This window comes from Capra hircus, chromosome 10 (genome assembly GCF_001704415.2).
Source record: "Capra hircus breed San Clemente chromosome 10, ASM170441v1, whole genome shotgun sequence".
NCBI classification, from domain to species: domain Eukaryota; kingdom Metazoa; phylum Chordata; class Mammalia; order Artiodactyla; family Bovidae; genus Capra; species Capra hircus.
The window spans coordinates 78995385-79015938 of record NC_030817.1 but is presented as its reverse complement, the minus strand read 5'-3'; the positions used below and the strand labels follow the sequence as shown (position 1 = coordinate 79015938).

General features: G+C 44.4%; 1 long non-coding RNA gene and 1 gene segment (V, D, J or C); one reads left to right on the top strand and one right to left on the bottom strand.

Moving 5' to 3' along the window:
• LOC102182508 overlaps positions 1 to 20554 on the bottom strand; it is a 486583-nt gene that overhangs the window by 203577 nt on the left and 262452 nt on the right.
• Positions 1920 to 7315, top strand: LOC106502522. Its single transcript, XR_001918733.1, has 2 exons — positions 1920 to 2016; positions 6876 to 7315. It is a non-coding gene; the product is annotated as an uncharacterized LOC106502522 (long non-coding RNA).

The window sequence follows — 20554 nt, the reverse complement described above, 5'->3', positions numbered from 1 at the left end:
CTTTCTTTCTTCCATTGAAGGTATATAATCTGGACAGCTCCCATCATAGTCCTCAGAACTGGTGCATCCCAACCTTTGTCCTGGAGCTTCGTAACCCAAACCTCAGGTAGAATTTAAGATTCAGCACTGCAGCTTTAAAACAGTGATATGTGTAGAGCCCATCCTTCTTCCCTTGTGCTTCCTGTGTGGCTTCCCTTGGGCTTTCTTGGGCTTTCCTTGGGCTTCCCTTGTGGCTCAGCTGGTAAAGAATCCACCTGAAATGTGGGAGACCTGGGTTCTATCCCTGGGTTGGGAAGATTCCCTGGAAAAGGGAAAGGCTACCCACTCCAGTGTTCTGGCCTAGAGAATTCCATAGACAGTCCATGGGATCCCAAAGAGTCAGACACGACTGAGTGACTTTCACTCACTTTACATCCTTCTTCCAATAGCAAATTACAGTGATGAAGTAGGTGGACCTGAATTTAGGTAGAAACTTCCAATCTTTCTGAATCAGACTATTTCTTGTGGAATTCAAGCTTGGTCTCCAAAAGATATCCTTCACACATCTTCTCCCTTCAGAATATGCAAAATGCTGCTCTGGAAACAGATCTCTGAGAAAATGCCCATGAATGGCACAAGGTGGTGCTAACTATCTAGACTTGGAGGGGTAGGGGTAGGATTGAGATGCAAAAAACTAGGGTAGGAAGGGACCATGTTGCATCACTTCCCTGTTGAGATGTTAACGATCTGGGAACCATCATTGCTGGAAGGTGTAAAGCTCAGGATGAGGGAGACTGGGAGGATTTCAAAGAGGAAAGTTTGAATTTATAAAGTGGAAGCCCAATGATCAAGATTAGAGAAAGATGTTGAGAAGTAAACGCCACAGAAGACACTGCAAGAAATTGACCATGAACAAATGACACAGAGGGCACGTTTATGGTGACGATTTGTCGAGAGATTTCCAAGCTTGAGCTCCTTGCTCCTGGAAGGTGCCCGGGATAACAGAAGAATGGAAGAGGAAGTCCCGCCATAGAGGTGTGTGACAAAATTAAATAATTTCACTTGTATGTTGACGTTATAATGGAAATACAAAAGCACAGGAGAGCCCTTTGGCTGTTGGCTTCAGAAAAGAAATACTAGAAAATAAAAATAAGCCAGAATATTTATAGAAAAAGAGGAAATTCCATGCTTATCGAATGGTCGGATTTAATAGAGTTTGGAACTTGCTATTTTCCATCAGAAAATTGATAACAACATTTCAGTGACCTTGGATCTGGATGCCTCATGTGGAGTAAAAATGGCAGCTGCTCTTTTGTGTGAGTTCAATAGGGAGACACAGGGGACAATTGGTCTGATCCCTGATTCTGCTGTTTAGCAGGGCTTCTGGCTCAGAAACACATTGAAATGTCTTGCGTTTTTCAGGTCTTTTGTTTTCAAATGCTGTCCAGGGCTGTTATTACACCTGAGGATATTACTTTTCCCACCTTGTGTATGTATGATGTAGGACACCCTGTACTAACACAGATGACTAATTTACAAGCATTGCCTAAGTCTAATTAATATCAGTACCTGAAGTAGTTTATAAGATTGGATTCTGAGGCTATAATTTAGGAATATAGGCTTTCGGTCTTTTTCTTACTGGCCCCCAATATAACCAGATAATTCTCTGTCTGGTTTCTTGAGGGCCAAGTTACTTTCATGCAGAACCATTCTTAACCATTCTTTAACCATTTTTAAAACCTAGGGAAGCATAAGACTACAGACAAGCCACAGCCCAAAGCCCAGGCTGCTGACTTGAGCACAGATGGGAGAATGTTAACGGCCAAGAAATATGAGGTCTTTGGCTCTTTTCCCAGAACTGCCAGGCTAAGACCTTGGCAGAGACCCAACAGGAAACTGAACTCTATTTGCATATCCTTTTATACATGGGAGATTAAAAGCTTCAACCTTGAGTGATCACAGTTTTTGAAAAATCCCGATGAGGCATTAAAGAGGAGGAGGAGTGTCCCAAGGGAGGTGAGCTGGAGGCAAAGTAAGGTAGGTCTGAGGTTAGCACTTTCAATCCCCTTTGATTAACCATGAGTGTATTTTGTTTGGTTCTTCTTCTGATTTTATCCTTATCGAGTCACATAAAGGAATCAGCCAGGCAGGAATCTGGGCATCACAGTCTTGGAAATCTATGAAATGTGATTCCCTTTGTCCCACAGCTGCTTCCTTCTCTTTCTTGTTGGACAGAGACCCACAGCTTAGTGCTGAAGCAGGCATGTTGTTGTTTGGTCGCTAAGTTGTGTCTGACTCTTTGTGACCCTTTGTACTGCAGCCTGCCAGGCTCCTCTGTCCATGGAATTCTCCAGGCAAGAATACTGGAGTGGGTAGCTATTTCTTCTCCAGGGAATCTTCCCAACCCAGGGATCGAACTCGAGTCTCCTGCACTGGTAGGCGGATTCTTTACCTCTGAGCCACCAGGGAAGCCCTAAGGAAGTGTAGCGATCAGCTAATATAACCTATTGTACAGATGACAATCTGAGGCTCAAAGAGTTTGAGTGACTTATGTAAAGTCACAGAATAAGAAGTGAAGTTCTGACTCCCCTTCCCCCATACTTTTGTCAATAGGCTGCCAGTTCCTCTAGGCAGGCTGAAGTTTCCTCAAATCTCAGCTTCTTTCCCTCAAGGGATTTGGCACAGATAATGCCCTTCACTGTCATCTACCAACAGAACAAGCATTTCTGGCAGAACAGTAGCTCTGATTCCCTACTTTTCTTCCTAATTTGCCCGCATAAGTTCTCTATAGTTTTTTTTTTTTTTTTAATGGACAAAGCCAAAGTACTGAAATGAGGATTTACCTTTGGGATTTATCTATGGGATTTATTTAGGAAACTTGAGTTTCTTGGCCAAGTGCTATGGTGAACTAAGCCTAGGTAGAAGGCATGAGTAACATGAGGATGGACAAATGTCCTCCCTCACAGGTTAGTAACTAAACGTAACAGGTTCCTTTATGAGGATGAAAAAAGATCTCTGCATGCCTAATAAGGTACATCAATTAAATATCCTAAGACTGGGAAGGCCCTGCGGGAGAATATCCTCAAAGCTCTAAGGCTGAGCTTTCTGAAAATTGAGACTCCCTGGTCCAGCTATTGTCCTAGACATCTAAACCATGTCTATTGGAAGAGTTTGGCATCAAAAATTCATTCTCCCTGTTACTTTTGCTAAAGCTGGGACTGGCCTGGGCCACCTTCATTTGGTACAGACAGAGGGCAATGAAGACACAGTATGTTATTGGGGACCTAGATCCTTCCAGTACTGGACTCATCTTTGAGACTTTCACTATCATCAATGCATGGCAAGAACGTAAAGAGGTTGTATGGAAAGAACATTCCTGATGAGATATTTTTATGAAAAATTCGCTGGCAGCACATTTGGACTTTCTGGTTTGAAAAAGTCTTTCTGTTTATTATCAATGTTTCTTCCCATTTTAGATCTTTATTCTCTCTTCTGAGTGAAAACCACCCTCCTTCAGACCATTAAGAGCTGAGGGTATTGGGACTTCCCTGGTGGTTCAGTGGGTAAGACCTTGCCCTTCAATGCAGGGGACGTGGATTCAATCCCGGGTTGGGGAGCTAAGATCCCACATGCCTTGTGACCAAAAAACCAAAACATAAAACAGAAGCAATATTGTAACAAATTCAACAAAAACTTTAAAAATGGTCCACATTAAAAAAAGAGAGAGAATAGGAGCCAAGGGTATAGAATATTAGCATTATTGAGCACGTTTGATGTGGTTATCACCCAGGAGTGCCAGGTGACTTCTAGCAATTATTTTATTTAATCTTTGTAATAACTCTGTGAAATAGGTATTATTATCTCTGTTTTATCTGTGAGGAAACAGAGGTTTAAGAAGTTGGGCAACCTTGTTCAAGGTCCCACAGTAAATGAGGAGCTATGATTCTTCCTTACTTTTGTCTGATTCCACCACCCATGCTCTTTTTACAATTCAAAGAACTTATGTATAAAAACACATATGCGGCTTGTAGACTAAATTTTTTAGACCAAATATTTAAACTTGTTCATATCAAGATAGGTAAAAAGACCTTACCAACGTGAGGGACCATTTTCAGGTGATTGCTTTTAAGTTCAACACATTTTAATATTTTTGTGAATGATAAGCATATTTATTCTTGTATAATCACTTTTGTTATCTGCACTATATTGCCACCTATTTAAGAGAGGAAAATACGCCTACTTAAACTGTGCCAGGAAACTTTCTGTTAACACGATAAGGATGTTTTCACAGATCTGAAATGTGGGAAGGATTATAGAATGTGTTTATCTGAAACTCAGAAAATCCCACTCTCATCTTTCTTTCCCCTTGGTATAATTACATGTTTTGCTCTTTCTGTCTCTTTCCTCCAATGTTCTAGAAGTCCAGGGCTAATAAAAGCAGCCATGGCAGGTGGTCAGCTTCACGTGAGAGGCAGATATGAGCTTAACTTTCTGGCCACCTGTCTCCATTCAGAACAGCCCTCTGGCCAACAGGACTTCTGAAAGGGTCATTCAGGGCTGGTTCCTTAGGGTACCATTGCATCTCTTCTCACACTTTGGCCCAGCCACCTCTGGATGCAGTAAGTTGGAAGATGAAAAGATTGGGAAAGTTCAAAATAGCAAAGCAAAGAAATCATTTTAAATAAAAATAATAGAAGACCAAGTATGATTAAGATGGAGGTGTAGGTCTGGGACAGTGAGATCTAGCTGGAGAAAGATCACTGATCTTACATGCAGATTCTCCTTTTATTCTGCTTGCTAGGGAGATTTCACCCCCTTCTGTTTCTCTGTGGTTCGTAGTGGTGAAAGCACAATAATACTCAGCCTCTCGTTTCAGTTTGTTTGTTTGTAAATATAAGTGATTGTTGATGTTATTCCTAGTGAGAATAAATCTTCCCTCTATGGAAAATTTGAAATGCTTAACCTTAGTCTGAAGGGACTAATTTTAGAAAGAAAATTCGTGCAGTCTTTCTAGAACTTGATGGTAGTAGTTCACCTAGAAGAGTGAACTGCTGTGAGTGACCTACTGGGACGTTAAATCCAGAGGCATTGCGGATGGTCCTTAGGGAGTCCCCAGTGCTTCTTTTGATCCCCACAGATGATTCAGTGACTGGACCTCTGGAAAAGAGGAAACCCTGATAAGAATTGTGAGAGACAGACATGATACTCTCTGCAAAAGGATGATTCATGCATTATCATAGAGGAATAGCACAAAGAGGGTCAGTCCAGATAGATACCACATGCTGGAAACTGAGGGTGGAAAAGGGCTTTCAAACATACCACTGAGGCTATCAGTCTTCTTGGTTGCAGGATGTAAGGATAGTATCATGGGGAACCCAAAGGAAATAGTTTTTCCCTCCTTGCACAGGTTCCTTTTATAGAATAGAGCCTAATACAGTTAGAAATGACTTTGGGAAGGGATTGGACCCACACTTTTGCCCACAGACATGATTTAAAAGGTTTAATAAGCTCCAGAAAATGGAGCCTCTTGGGTTGCATGGCACGATATCTTTGGAGGCAGCTACTTGGGGTTGAGTCCAAGCTCAGCCACTCACCAGCAGTATGACCTTGGGCAATGCCTTACTCTGGCCTTGCTTCTGTGTTTTCCTCTACTTACACATAGAAAAGTACTCCTTGACTGTAGGCCATCAATGAATATTGTTATTGGTATCTCTTTACAACTATTGATGATTTTCATTTTAAGGAGATTTTTCATTTTTAACTTCTTTTTGCTGAAATTTCAGAATGTTTTCTCTTTTTCTTGGCTCAGAGGGTGACTGATCATAGCAGCATAGAGGATGAGAATGGGAAGGGACCTCAGGTTGTCTCAGTTCCGGCTTCCTTGCCTTGTGCATGAGCCTGGGGAGGGGTGTAGGTTCTCACAGGGCAAAAGTAGACTTTGAACACATATTTCAGTCTGGTGGGTTTCTTTTCCATTGCGTAATAACTCCTCACAGGCTTCAATTCAATGCTGTTTAATTTCTCCAAGACTTACTCAGGCTAATTCAGAAATCTGTCAGGCCAGTGATCTGTGGGAAGAGCTGATCAGTGCTGAGTATAACACTGCCATTCTTATAATCTTATAGCACCTCATTAGCTTTCTTTTTCTTAACAGCATTGTCATATGGTGGACTTTTGTTTGTTTTGAAAAAGAAAGAAGGGGAAATTTTTTTCTCTGAATGGAAGGCAGGTTCAGGCCATTGATCTACCCATTCCTCAGTAGACAGGATCAGAGGCACTGCTGTGGGGTCAAAGGCCAGGGAGTGAGGAGAAGGGTCCCTGATGAGGGGGGTTTACTTAGGCTGAGAAGATAGAGTGGGAGACCAGCCTTTCGTCTTTATACTGAACACCTGTTATGAACTTGGAATGGAGCTAAGCTCCCCGAGGAATGGAAAATGCCTAGGACAGCATTTGAGATTTCATGGGGTCTCTTTAGAAAGGGGTAGAAAGCAAGAGTGGAAGTGTAGTGGACCCTCTGGGGTTGTTTGAGGCTCTGGACTCGCACAACACCCATGAGACATCTTATTCTTCCAGCTCAACTTGGCTAGGAGGAGATTTTCCAGCTGACCAGAGTGGAGAGTAGCATAGCAGGGATGTGGGCTGAAAATATGGGGGTGACAGGGTGCTTTCCTGTGGCAACCAGGTCAGGGAGTGGTGGGAGGTGTTCATGACCAGAGGTTGGAAGCCCTGCTGTCTTTTGGCTTTTCTACCAGCTGGCTGTGGGCTGGAGAGAAAGTCAAATTTCTCCATTTCTTAAGTCACCTAAGGAGGGGAAAAAATATTACCTGCCCCAGATTCCATTTGTCAATGCAATTCTACCATCTTGCTTTTTGTGTTCTATGTTTTTGACCTTTCAGCACAGCTTCCTCCCCACTGGTACTAATTCATGGAAATACATCATGTTGGTTTTAAAAAATGGAAGTCTGAATGCTTGGTGACAGAGCCTGCAGCAAGAGAAGAAAAAAAAATGTTGCCTGTTCTTCCAAGTTGCAGAAAAACTGGTACTACTATGCATCATAAAACTGGCCATTAAAATGTTATTTCTAACAGAAAATTCTGGGAAACACCCAGACACTAAATATATCTTACTGCTCATCCCAGACCTTTGCTGAAATGTAACCTTCTCCTTGTAGCCTTTCTTGATCAGCTAATTTAAAAAATTTGCCTCCATCAGACCCCTGGTTTCCTACTCTCTCTACCTCCCTGCAAGTCTTCTCCATGGTAATCATCACAATCTAACACATATTTTACTTATTTTGTATTTGTTTTCACTAAAATAAACTCCTGAACTTCTGTATTCCCAGTGCGTCTAGAAAAGTACCTAGCATGTAGTAGCTACTTAATAAATATTTATTGAATAAATAATGTTGTTATAGTTTATGAAAATAACTTTAATCTCCAAAAGTCTACACTTTGGATTGGTTTCCTTTCTTAATAATTTGTTGTCCTAGTAATGTATTTATACCGACAGTTCTTTTTCTGAAAGTTATAAATTCTCCTGGGGCTTTGTCCTTTAAGCCAGAAAATGACCATTAAAGCTTCCCTATTCTCTCACATGTATGCAGGCAATGGAAAGCTTACAGCTACTAGTTTTCTTTAAAAAAAAAAAAAATTTTATTTATTTATTTGTCTGCACTGGGTTTGCGGTGCACAGACTCTCTGTAGTCGTGGCACCTGGGTTTAGTTGCCCATGTGGGATCTTAGTTCTCTGATCAGGGATCGAAACTGCGTCCTCTGCACTGCAAGGTGGGTTCTTAAACTCTGGGCTATTGGGGCAATCTCTAGATTTCTTATTTAAACACAGAGTTGGAGAGCCTACCCTATTGAAATGAATAGGAGCTCTCCCATGGTGGCTTGACTTCATCTTCCTGCGGAGCCTGCATGCTGGGTGGAGCACTGCTCCAGGCCAGCTGCGCCTGGGGGCCTCAAGCATCCAGGCTACGTGCCTTCAGAGAGTTCCTCCAGTATTTGATCTACACAGTTGTGCACTGTTACCACTCACAGTGTCTGTGTCTGTGCATGTGTGAGTTGCAAAAAACAGACCCTGAGGGATTCTGCATTCCTGAAGAATTCCAAAATCATTTGATGGCAGTGGTGGTAGGGGGAGAGGGAGTTAGGAGTTGTTCTTTCCAGAGTCTTTTGGTTCAGAGGTGGCATGCCCCAGCAGTCTGTTTAGAGAGAAAGTTTGCAAAATTCTTCTCGGAAGTAAGGTAGAAATGGTCAAGCTTATCTCCAGCAGTTCAAGACTTGGGGCTTGGGGGCCTTAGGATTAAAAGGAGAGAAAATATGGTGAAAAGAGAAAGCCTGCCATCCCTGTCCTCACCCTTCCATTTTATTCCGATCATGGTGGGATGTCCAAGGAATGTAGGAGCATTGATGTCTGCTCTCCAGGAGTCAGTTATTTGGTGTTTTAGAGTGCTTTATTATCTACTCTTTAGAAGATAGATGAGGGTTGGATAAAGCATTTCTGAGGGCAAAGTTATCACCAGTCTTGGGCACTATTGCATTCCCAACATGCAGCACAGTGCAGGATACACACTGCTCATTCATTGCACATTTCACTCACTTATTCATTCAACACATGTACTGCGTGCCCATTTTGTGCCAGATTTATTCCAAGTGCTAGAGGTAACACAGTGAGCAAAACAGGCAAAATCCCTGTGTTCCAGCGGAGAGCTAAACAACAAATAAATAAGCAAGTAAAATATACAGCGCATCGAATAGTAATAAATGCTATGGAGAAAAACTAGGCAGAGAGGAGAGACGGTATTTGCCAGAGGAAGAATGAAGGACTCTGACCCCCAAATATTAGAGATGTTATTACCCCCTGATTTCAATTTATACTTGGAGGCAAGATGTTGAATTGAGAAGTAGGAAAGCAGCCTCGATTCCAGCGTTTCTTCACCTTGTTGATATGGAGAGTTTATTAGCCAGCACTTCCTGTCTGAGGTGCTGCAGGGGGCTAAGACCCTACCTAGAGCGAAGTTTGGTTTGAAGCCAGTTCTCTTCTCTGCACGGGGGCTCCCTCACCTTAATTTACTGCAGTGCTTTCTGGTGTCAGTTTGCTCATTTTGAATGCAGGGAGTTGTGGATGATAGATCTTGAGCCCTTTTGCTGCTTCTGTGTAAGTGACAATAAGTCAGTGAAGATGGAAGAGACGAACTCAGACACTCTGTCTCAGGGTGCAAATGTACATGGATGATAAAGTTAACAAGTCTATCGATCCGCCAGGGACCCACAGAATTTCTCTAGCTCTCATCACATCGGCCCCAGACTCCTGTAGCTGCCATACCAGGCAGTCTTTTTGAAGGCAAGGAGAAGGCAGTGAATGCATCAGCACCTGAGAGACTCTCAGTTCAGTTCAGCCGCTCAGTCGTGTCTGACTCTTTGTGATCCCATGGACTGCAGCGCTCCAGGCCTCCCTGTCCATCACCAACTCCCGGAGCTTGCTCAAACTCATGTCCATCGAGTCGGTGATACCATCCAACCATCTCATCCTCTGTCATCCCCTTCTCCTCCTGCCTTCAATCTTTCCCAGCATCAGGGTCTTTTTCCAGTGAGTCAGTTCTTCACAGCAGGTGGCCAAAGTATTGGAGGTTCAGCTTCAGCATCAGTCCTTCCAACGAATGTTCAGGACTGATTTCCTTTAGGATTGACTGGCTTGATCTCCTTGCAGTTCAAAGGACTCTCAAGAGTCTTTTCCAAGACCACAATTCAAAAGCATCAATTCTTCGGCTCTCAGTTCTCAGGGAATTTGACTCTCAGGGAACTCAATAAGACATTGCCGCTGCTAGGCATCAGAAACGAGGAATATGTGGGTCTGTTTTCCATGCTGTGGCCTGGGAAACAAGCTGTTGACCTAGGGGTGGGCTCAGGAGTGAAAGTGGGAAGGGGCTGGGTAGCAGCTGTCCTCCTTCAGTCACGGGAGTGAGGCATTTCATGAGAACAACCTGGAATTGCAACTGGTTTTCAAGCAAGGGAGGGAAAAGCGGAGGAGGAAGGAGTCAGGAGGAGGAAGGAGAAGAAGCCCACGTCCATGCCCTCTCCCCAGGACTGGCCAACGAGTCAAGGACAACCTCTACATCACACAGATGACTAGACTTCACACACTTGTTCCCAGTTGTTCTCTAATTCAGATTGTATTATAGGTGATGAATTTCTTTAGTGTATCCCGTGGCTCCTAGCCTAGTGCCTGGGCCACTTGCCTTTACTCGGACCCAGATCCCTGCTCTGCTTCGGGAAACTTAGGTAAGCTACCCAGTCTCTCTGAGGATCAGTAGCTCCATCTGTGACACAGAGCTGACAATAAAGACCTGCGGGGCTGTTATAAGGATTAACTGAGTTCACACTTGAAAGTGGTTGCATCTTGGCACTCCATAATTTAGTTTATTTCTTCTCAGTTATTCCACTTTATTATTCCACTTTCTTATGTTAGTCGCTCAGTCATGTCCAACTCTTTGTGACCCCATGAACTATATCCCGTCAGGCTCCTCTGTCCATGGAATTCTCCAGGCAAGAATACTGGAATGTGCCATTCCCTTCTCCAAGGGATCTTCCTGACCCAGGGATCGAATCCAGGTCTCCTGCACTGCAGGCAGAGTCTTTGCTGTCTGAGTCACCAGGGAAGCCTTTTTTCTTATGTTAAGTAAATTTATGGAATAACTACTAATGTGCAATGCAATTTACTTCCTATTATTTGTTTTTTATAACACTGTGAAGATGGAACTCATAATTTCTGAAAATTGGACTTTCCTTACTAGGTTTCAAAGATGAAGAGGTACAGATGATTTTAGAAGACAGAGAAGCTTGTGTCAGGATCACAAAACCTCAGAGTTAGAAAACATTGAGAAGTCATCTGGGACCCCTGCTGCGTTGTCCTAGTTTCTTGACAGATGGTCATGAAGCATTGGTTGGAACGGGTCTGGTGGCGAGGGCACAGCCCTGTTGTTCCTTATTTCTGACACGCCCTGGGGACGGCCTCCTCCACGGACTACCTCCTCCCAGCCTCCTGAATCACATACTGTGTTCTCCAGCTCCAGAGCCTGAAATTGTCACACTTCCTTACTGGCAGGAGTATCCTGAGCAAGTGTTTTAGCTTTTCTGTGCCTTAGTGTCCTCATTGGTGAAATGGGGATAATAATAGAAAATGCATCGTAGGATTGTTGAGAGAATTAACTCACATAACTCATGTAAAGTGTTCAGAACACTATAGAAAGCACACGATAGATATTAATCATTATCACAGAAAACACACAGTTCTACAAATTTGTACAAATATTTTCTCTCCTCCTTCTCATCAAACACATTCTTCCAGTCTCTTTCAGAAGGACCCACTGGTTCTTTTGATAGAAATATATCTTGCAGGTCTTATAAAACCATTGCTCCAAAACTTTGACAGTATCTACATAACTAGCTTCCAAATGTCATCCCTATATATGTACATATATATAATATATGTAATACATATGTACATATATATATGCATGTGTGTGTGTGTGCTCAGTCACTCAGTTGTGTCCTGCTCTTTGCGATCCCATGGACTGCAGCCTGCCAGGCTCCTCTGTCCATGGGATTCTCTAGGCAAGAGTACTGGAGTGGATTGCCAAGTCCTCCCAGGGGATCGTCCCAACCCAGGGATCGAACCTATGTCGCTAATGTTTCCTGCATTGGCAGGCAGGTTCTTTACCACTAGTGCTGCCTATATATATATACATGTATATAGTCAGGCAGAATCACGGGAGATGGAACGATTGGGAGGACCCTTGGAAAACTGAAGGTCCATGACTGGAACCAATTGTGTGTCTATCTGGCAAACATTTGTCAGCCTCTATGTTCTATGAATGGCAGGACTTCTGATTAGAAGGGTTAACTGTAGAAAGTTTTCCTTAGACATTGCTTGAAGTCGCCCACTGAAGCTGTAAGAATTTTTGTTTTAAATTAAAAAATATTTTTATAACTCCATCAAGGTACACTTGATGTGCAATAAACTGCATATATTTACAATGCACAAGTTGATGAATTCAGATGTACTCATACATCCACGAGACCACCACTATAATCTAGTTACTGAGCATACCCATCATCACCAACATTCCAATAAGGTATTCAGTAATGTGAATGGTAGATTTTCTAGACAAGGCCAGAAGGAAGGCCATCAGTTCAGCCTCAGAATAGGCTGTCAGTCATCTAAATCTTGAAAAGTACACTGTTTAAGATAAAAGTGGAATTTAAATTGAGCTGCTCAAAGAATGATAAAGAAATGTCAGTGGAAAAAATTTGCTCAATGTTTTGTTTCTCGCACATATAGAAGTAAAGGAGTAGAGATGAAAAGGAGAGCAAAAGTCCAAAATAGTACAGAAAACGAGAGATCCAATATTACCCTCCATGTTGGGATGACGACAGGCCGTGTGTCTCATTGATGCCAAAGGAATGAAGGAGTCTTTCCACCTTCCCAGCCCTCCTCCACGAGAACAGCTAGATTCCTGGTGTATGTGGTTGGGGAGAAACTGGAGCTTGCCATAGTCATATTCTGGGAAGTTTCTCTTTACATCATATCCTAAGTACTTCAGGCTGTGTGGCCAAATCTTTTATGAAGCTCCAAGAAAACTGTTAGGGATGTACAGTAAGTGCTACAATTTCTGACTCTTGTTCTGTCTCTCCTCTCCTGCTCCATACTGGGCCACACCCGACTAGGGATTGCCTATCTAAGCACCACGGGAGCTCGAGGGCAGGATATGAGCCACTGAACCTGAAGGAAAGGCATGGATGTCAGCCTTCTCTGGCCTCCATTTGTTAAACTATTTCTTCAAGAGAAAGTCATGATCTTGTTGAAGATGCTGTTCCACTTAGATATCTGTGTCTTTTGAGTTGCTTAGAAGTGAGTCTGCAGCAGGGTGGTAATCACTGGCACAGTAGTAAAATCCTTCATCTCTCTCTGATGCCTTCAGGATCTCCAGCATAGCCTGGTTGGTTGAATTATCAATTTTACCTCGGAAGTTGTCCTCAAACCCAGGGCCATATACACCCTCTTCTCTGTATATGAAAGTCATTGTGTTACCTGGGGTCTTCCTGTACCAGAAAATATAGTGTTTGCTGATGAACATTGCTCCTTTCATGGAGCAGCTGAGGGTGACAGATTTCCCCACAGGCACAGTCTTTTCTTGGTCTTGAGGCACCAACACGACAGCTGACATGACTCCTAGAGAAAAGACACAAGATAGGCTCAGTGAAGACTGGGGCTAAAATCATTGAGAAAGGGGTGCTATGCTTGAGGGCCTGGCCCTGGCAGCCTTGATGCCTCACTAAGTCTTGCTCAGTTAAGTTTCCAGGATCTTCCTTACCTGCCCAGAAGAGGGTGAGGTGGATGAAGGAGTAGACCCTCTGCATGGCTCGCCTGGGGACAGCTCTGCCTTCCAACTGGTCCTTGCCTGGTCCCTCCTCTGAGTCAACACCTCTGTGACATGTTTCTGCCTCAGGAAACCAACCCCTGCAGCTGTTCTGTTACATAAGAGAGATTTTGCCAATCACAGAAAGCATGTGGAGCCTGCTGCCTGTTAATGAGATGACAATGCCCTTCAGTGCTACCCACCCTGGAAGTTACGTTGGATATTGTTGCTCCATTTTCATGTTAGAGGTGTATGGTGCTCTCTGTGGTGCTGCTAAGAGTTAATAGCAAGAAGAATTATTGACATTTACAGCCATAATCATAAGAACCATCAAATAAGGAGGTTGATAGTGTGTTCACAAGGACTGTGGGTGTTGTAATGATTGTGTTTACTGCCAACTCCCTCCAGGCAAAGTTGGATAAGGGTGACTCACCCAAGTATAAAAGAGAAATCCAATGTAAAAAACTTAGAAACCACCACTACCTCCCTGTTTATGACAGCTAAATTTAGATGTACTTCAAAAGAGAGGTGTATTTGAATTTTTGGGACCTGCACTTTGGGTTTCAAGGTTAATAATCTATGAGATATTGAAATTAAACAGGTAAATTAGTAATGGAAACCAGAAAGTGCAGCTGAAGCTGGGAAGAGGACCACTTGGTCTGCAAAGAGGTGTCCAGTATCTGAGGATGGGTGCAAGTGAAACAGAGACCCACATGAGCTTTCTTGTTTCCCCCAGTGTAACTGGGACCAGACTGGCCTGAGGATTCAGGTGGAAGCAAGCTCAAATTGGAGAAGGCAATGGCACCCCACTCCAGTACTCTTGCCTGGAGAATCCCATGGATGGAGGAGCCTGGTAGGCTGCAGTCCATGGGGTCGCTAAGAGTCGGACATGACTGAGCGACTTCCCTTTCACTTTTCACTTTCATGCTTTGGAGAAGGAAATGGCAACCCACTCCAGTGTTCTTGCCTGGAGAATCCCAGGGACGGGGGAGCCTGGTGGGCTGCCATCTATGGGGTCACACAGAGTCGGACACGACTGAAGTGACTTAGCAACAAGCTCAAATTTGCTTGACCTCATGGTAGTTGCTCTTCTTCCTCTTGTCATCTCAGTTATCCAACAGCCCCTCTCACCCAGCATTTCTAGAGGACCATGAGCAAGTACTCAAGGTGGGCACGTTTTCTGACACTACAAACTGCAATATCTGTACCCATAGGATGTGTACGTGTTCTCTACAGTTTGTTGCCATGGGTAACTTTCTGGGTTTACATATCTGATCTTTTTATATCAGGTTGCTTGGCTCTTGGCACATCCTATAAATCTAGTCATTTTTACTATGCGCCAGACCTTGAGGATTCAGTGATGAACGGCAGATATGGTCTCTTTTCTCAGGGAGTTTAGTTTCTAGCATGAGCGCCAGTCACTGCTTACTGATTTGCATAATGAATTTCTCCAGTGCTGCAGACTGACAAGGACCTTGCAGATGCAGGGTTTTGAGAGCATGTTACAGGGGCCAGAGTCTGGTCAGGAGGTCAGGGAAGGCTTTCTTGAAGAAGTGACTTTGCAGCTGAGACTCAAAAACAGAAGTTACCCAGGAGTGCTGGATAGTGTCTGTTTGTCCCTCCAGATCACTCTATTTCCTCCCCTAGGACAGGGCCCCCAACCTCCAGGCTGCAGACCACTACCTCCTGTCAGATCAGCTGCAGCATTAGATTAGAAATAAAGGGCACAATAAACATAATGTACTTGAATCATCCTGATACCATGCCCCACCTCCAGGTCCATGGAAAAATTGTCTTCCACAAAACCGGACCCTGGTGCAAAAAAGTTTGGGGACCACTGCTCTAGGAGGCTAACCTCAATGGACAACATTCACCTGCTTCCCCTGCTTGCTGACATCTTGTTCATTTTGGCCAATGGGAGGCACCATCAGGAGATTGGAAAGAAGGAGAAAGGTGAGGTGGGGTGTTTTTACTCCAGGCTACTTCCTGTTGGCTGTGCCTTGCTAGTCTCTGCTTTCCTCCACCGGAGGCTGCAGTTTTTGGTAAAGGCTTTTGTGCTTCACACTTCAGGCCTAGGGTTGCAGCTGTTTTTCTGTTGCCAGACCCAGATATTTCACTGTCTTTTTCTGGGTTTCCCATAACCCAGCAGTATTAATTTCTTATGGCTGTCTTAACAAAGTACCACAAACTGGATGGCTTAAAACAGCCAGTTTTAATGTTTATTGTCTCACAGTTCTGGGGGCTAAAAGTCTGAAATCAAGGCGTCAGCAGGGCCATGCCCACTCTGAAACCTTTAGCAGGATCCTTCCTTGCCTCTTCCTAAAAGCTGCTAGTTTGCTGGCAGTCCTGGGTGTTCTTTGGCTTGGCTGGCCTTTGCTGTCACATGGTGTTTCCTTAGCGTCTCTGTCTTTACAGGGCTTTCTTACAAATTCATCAGTCATGTTGGATTAGGGACCCACCCTACTTCAGTCTGACCTCATCTTAACTAATTACATCAATTGCAAAGATGCTATTTCCATATAAGGTCACTTTCTATGCTATTGGTGGTTAGGACTTGAACATATTTTTCTTGAGGGACACAATTCCATTCTTAACACCTGCCCACAAATGTCCTTTTCATTAGAGTCTCCCTAATCACCATTTTGACAATGCCCTCTCTCTCCTGCTGGGACTCTGCTTGATATACAAAGTATAGGGGGCCTGTGAAGGGAAAGAACTTTCTGCAGAAGAAAGGAGGACTGATTTTTAAAAGGCCCTGAGGCAGGAGGAAGTGCTGTAGGCTTAAAGTTGCATTAATATCAAAAGAACAGTTAGCAGGACTCAAATAAGCCTATCTTCTTAGATAATTATTGTTGAATTCTCTCAAATCATTCAGGAAGTCATTCTGAAAAATTCCAAGGTAGTGCTTATGTTTATGTCTGTGATTTCTATCTGTCACAGGTTAGAGGTAATTTTGAGAGTTGTATGCTAATGGACAAAGACAACCTTCTTCTGGGCCTGATGAGGATAGAGTCTGCCTGAACAATAAATCAAAGCCAGAGGTGGAAGACAGCAGTGGGGAGGGAGCAGGTTTTGTGGGAGTTGGGGCAGAGTGTAGGGGCTTTCCCGGTGGCTGAGACTGTAAAGAATCTGCCTGAAATGCAGCAGGCCCTGGTTTGATCCCTGGGTCAGGAAGATCCCCTGGAGAAGGAAAACGGGGCAGGGTGTGGCTAGGAGACTACCTGGTCAGGAAGAGTCAGGATCTGCTACAGGAGCTTGGCCTGGGCCCATGGCAGGAGCGAGATGGAACTTAAGCACAAATAACCTATGCTGGTTGCCTAGGTAGAAGGTAGAAAAGTGTGCCAGGCCCCACCCTTGGATGCCCCCTTCCTCAGGCTCTGAGCAGGCTCTGTTCCTGGTGCTCAGTCATTCTTTCTGTCTCCTGCTCCGCAATTAGGTCACAACTTTCCAGTCCCTGGGGGATGCCTGGCCATTCATGTGACAGGAGAGAGCTCTCAGGAAGAACTTACGTTTCTTCACAATCTGTGAGGAATAAATGAAATTATATTTGCCAACACTTGGCTCATTGCTTGGCTATTTGTTAGTTTCCTTCTTTTTTGACATTTATATAAAAACCAGCACATTTGAGACTTGGACAGTTAGTAGGAGAGACAAAACTGTGATGGGGTGCTTTATTCATTCTTCCCCATAGTCTCCATTGGCCCCCCATTCTTTCCATCTTTCTCAATCTTATGTGCTATGAGAACACCACCTCAAGGCACATTCCTGAGGCATCTTTCTACCAGATCACAGCCCCTCAGCCCCACCGTTTTGCCTTTGTATACAGTACTTTGGGTGGCGCAGCAGCTGCTGCTGCTGCTGCTGCTGCTGCTAAGTCTCTAGTGGTAAAGAACTCACCTGCCAATGCAGGAGACCTAAGAGACGCAGTTTTGATCCCTGGGTCAGGAAGATCCCCTGGAGGAGGGCATGGCAACCCACTCCACTATTCTTGCCTGGAGAATCCCATGGACAGAGGAGCCTGATGGGCTACAGTCCACAGAGGCGCAAAGAGTTGGACACGACTGAAGGGACTTTGCATGCAGGCATGCGCAGTTCTTTAGGATGTATAAGTGTGGCCTCGTTCTTGCTTACTCTGGTCTTTATCTCCTGTGTAATCCCTCCAAAATGCCTGTGGGACCCATCAGTTCAGTTCAGTCACTCAGTCGTGTTCTGTTCTTTGCGGTCCCATGGACTGCAACATGACAGGCTTCCCTGTCCACCACCAACTCCTGGAGCCTGCTCAAACTCATGTCCCTTGAGTCGGTGATGCCATCCAACCGTCTCATTCTCTGTCGGCCCCTTCTCCTCCCGCCTTCAATCTTTCCCAGCATCAGGGTCTTTTCCAATGAGTCAGTTTTTTGCATCAAGTGGCTAAAGTACTGGAGTTTCAGCTTCAGCATCAGTCCTTCCAATGAATATTCAGGGCTGATTTCCTTTAGGATTGACTGGTTTGCTTTCCTTGCAGTCCAAGAGGCTCTCAAGAGTCTTCTCCAAGACCACAGTTCAAAAGCATCAATTCTTTGGCCCTCAGCTTTCTTTATAGTCCAACTCTCACATTCATACATGACTATTGGAAAAACCATATCTTTGACTAGATGGACCTTTGTTGGCAAGTAATGTCTCTGCTTTTTAATATGCTGTCTAGGTTTGTCATAGCTTTTCTTCCAAGGAGCAAACATCTTTCAATTTCATGGCTGTAGTCACCATTTGCAGTGATTTTGGAGCACCCCAAAATAAAGTCTGTTACTGTTTCCATTATTTCCCCATCTATTTCCATGAAGCGATCAGACTGGATGCCATGATCTTAGTTTTCTGAATATACATCAAGGCTGTATTGTCATCCTGCTTATTAAACTTATATGCAGAGTACATCATGAGAAATACTGGGCTGGATGAAGCATAAGCTGGAATCAAGATTGCTGGGGGAAATATCAATAACCTCAGATACATAGACCCCTTATGGCAGAAAGCAAAGAACTAAAAAGCCTCCTGATGAAAGTGAAAGAGTAGAATGAAAAAATTGGCTTAAAACTGAACATTCAGAAAACTAAGATCATGGCATCCAGTCCCATTACTTCATGGCAAATAGATGGGGAAATAATGGAAACAGTGGAACACACACTGGTCCTCAAAAATGCTGACTGAAATGAAACGATTTCTTCTGTTCACAGGATGTCTGACTTGAAAGTGAGTCGCTGTCTACAGCACGCCAGGAGCACACAGGAACATCAGTAAAGAGAACATTCTCAAGATCATGGCCACAGGAAGGACCTCAGGCCTTGGGACTGTGGCTCTAAGATAAGGCCATACCATTACAGAAACATCTGCTTCCTTCAGACTTACCAGATGGAGGAAGGTTAAGAAAGGCACTACTGACCTTAATGCACAAACTGTGCTTCTGGCTTTTCCATTAGTGCACAGTGTCTGGAGAGTGCTGTGGGGCTGAGGTAGTTAAGATTTCATTAAATATTTTCAGGGCCAGGGTGCTGCTTGAGGAGTCCCAAGCAAATGAACACAGATGACATAGCAATGGAGAAAGATCTATTTATTGGCCTCACTGAAAACAGAAGGAAGAAGGAAAGATTTGAGGGTAGTAAGTCGGGACCTTTGCAAGCCTTCTCATCACATTTCAGCCTTCACTTCCCCATAACCTCAAGCAGAGAGCTGCTTTTCCTGTTCTTCAAGTTGAGTTCTTTGAATTCATACTCCATTTCTTTGAATTTGCGCAGACTGCCATGAGCAGGCAGTAAGCCCACCTCTGCTCACATGACCCTCAGACCAAACACTGTCTACATAGCAGGCTGGGCAGGGTCCTCGGGAACCCTTGTTTTCCACAGCCTCCTCTAGTCTCAAGGGGCAGTTGTTCTGTAGTGGAGAGGCCACTGGATTTAGACTTGGAGAATCTGGGTTTGCACCTGACATCACCACTTACTTGCAAGTCACTTAACTTCCCTAAGCCTCAGTTTTCTAGACAGTAAAATGGGGGATAATGCTGTCTCATTCAGTCTTAAAATAATATGCATGGGTACACCTTGTGACTGATCTATAGGGAGACCTACCCTTAGATCATTGTGGAAGATGGGAAGAGTAGGCTTTGCTGTAACCTGTGCAGAGCCAGGGGCTTCCCAGGTGGTCCTACTGGTAAAGAACCCACCTGCCAATGCAGGAGACGTAAGAGGTGCAGGCTTTATCCCTGGGCTGGGAAGATCTCCTGGAGGAGGGCATGGCAACCCACTTCAGTATTCTTGCCTGGAGAATCCCACGGACAAAAGGTCCTGGCAGACTAGAGTCCATAGGGTTGCACAGAAGTGGACACAACTGGAGTGACATAACACGCACGCACGCATGCAGAGCCACAGGAGTTGCACTGTGAGGAGGCATCCAGTAGTAAGTCCCTCCTCTCTCACTGTAGTTTCAAGAATCTCCAGGGAGAATTGGCCTCTGCCAGTAAAGTTGTTCTGGATACTGGGGCCACAGAAGTCCCCTCGTTGGTATATAAAGTTCAGGGAGCCATCTTGGGTCCTCTGACACCAGTCTATCATGAAATTATTCATTTCCCTGCCCCTGTCATTTGGCACTGCAAAATATCACTTTCTCTAAAAGGAACAAACATCTCTTCTTGCTCCAACAAGACGTCTGACTTGATTCCTGAAAAGCAAAATCAGAGGGAAGGAAGAGAGAGGAACCCCAGCAGAGCATCGAGGGACTGAAGTATCAGAGTGGGGTGACACAGCCGCCTTCCAGTTTTGTCTTCTCGTCGTCTCTCCCGGGAGTCATTTCATCAGGGAAGTCATTTTTCCATTCACCCAACTATTGGGCAAACATCCACTGGCTTCAGTGCCAGGCTAGGCTCCTTGAGGGTGACAACATTTCGGGCTCTTCAGGGCTCACCTGGCCCAGGAAGAGGCGGCAGGTTCTGCAGTTCTGAGGCTCCAAGGCGGCTCCTACCCAAGTGGCAGGAGATGCGCCGCGTGGCTTCAGACGGGGGTTCTGAAGAGCCTGCTTCTGGGACTGTCTCCCCGCCCTTTCTTCCTCATCTCACCCTTAGTGCCTCTGCACTCGCCTGTGTGCTCTCGGGCTTGCCTGTGGACAATGAGGAAATGAGCCCGAAT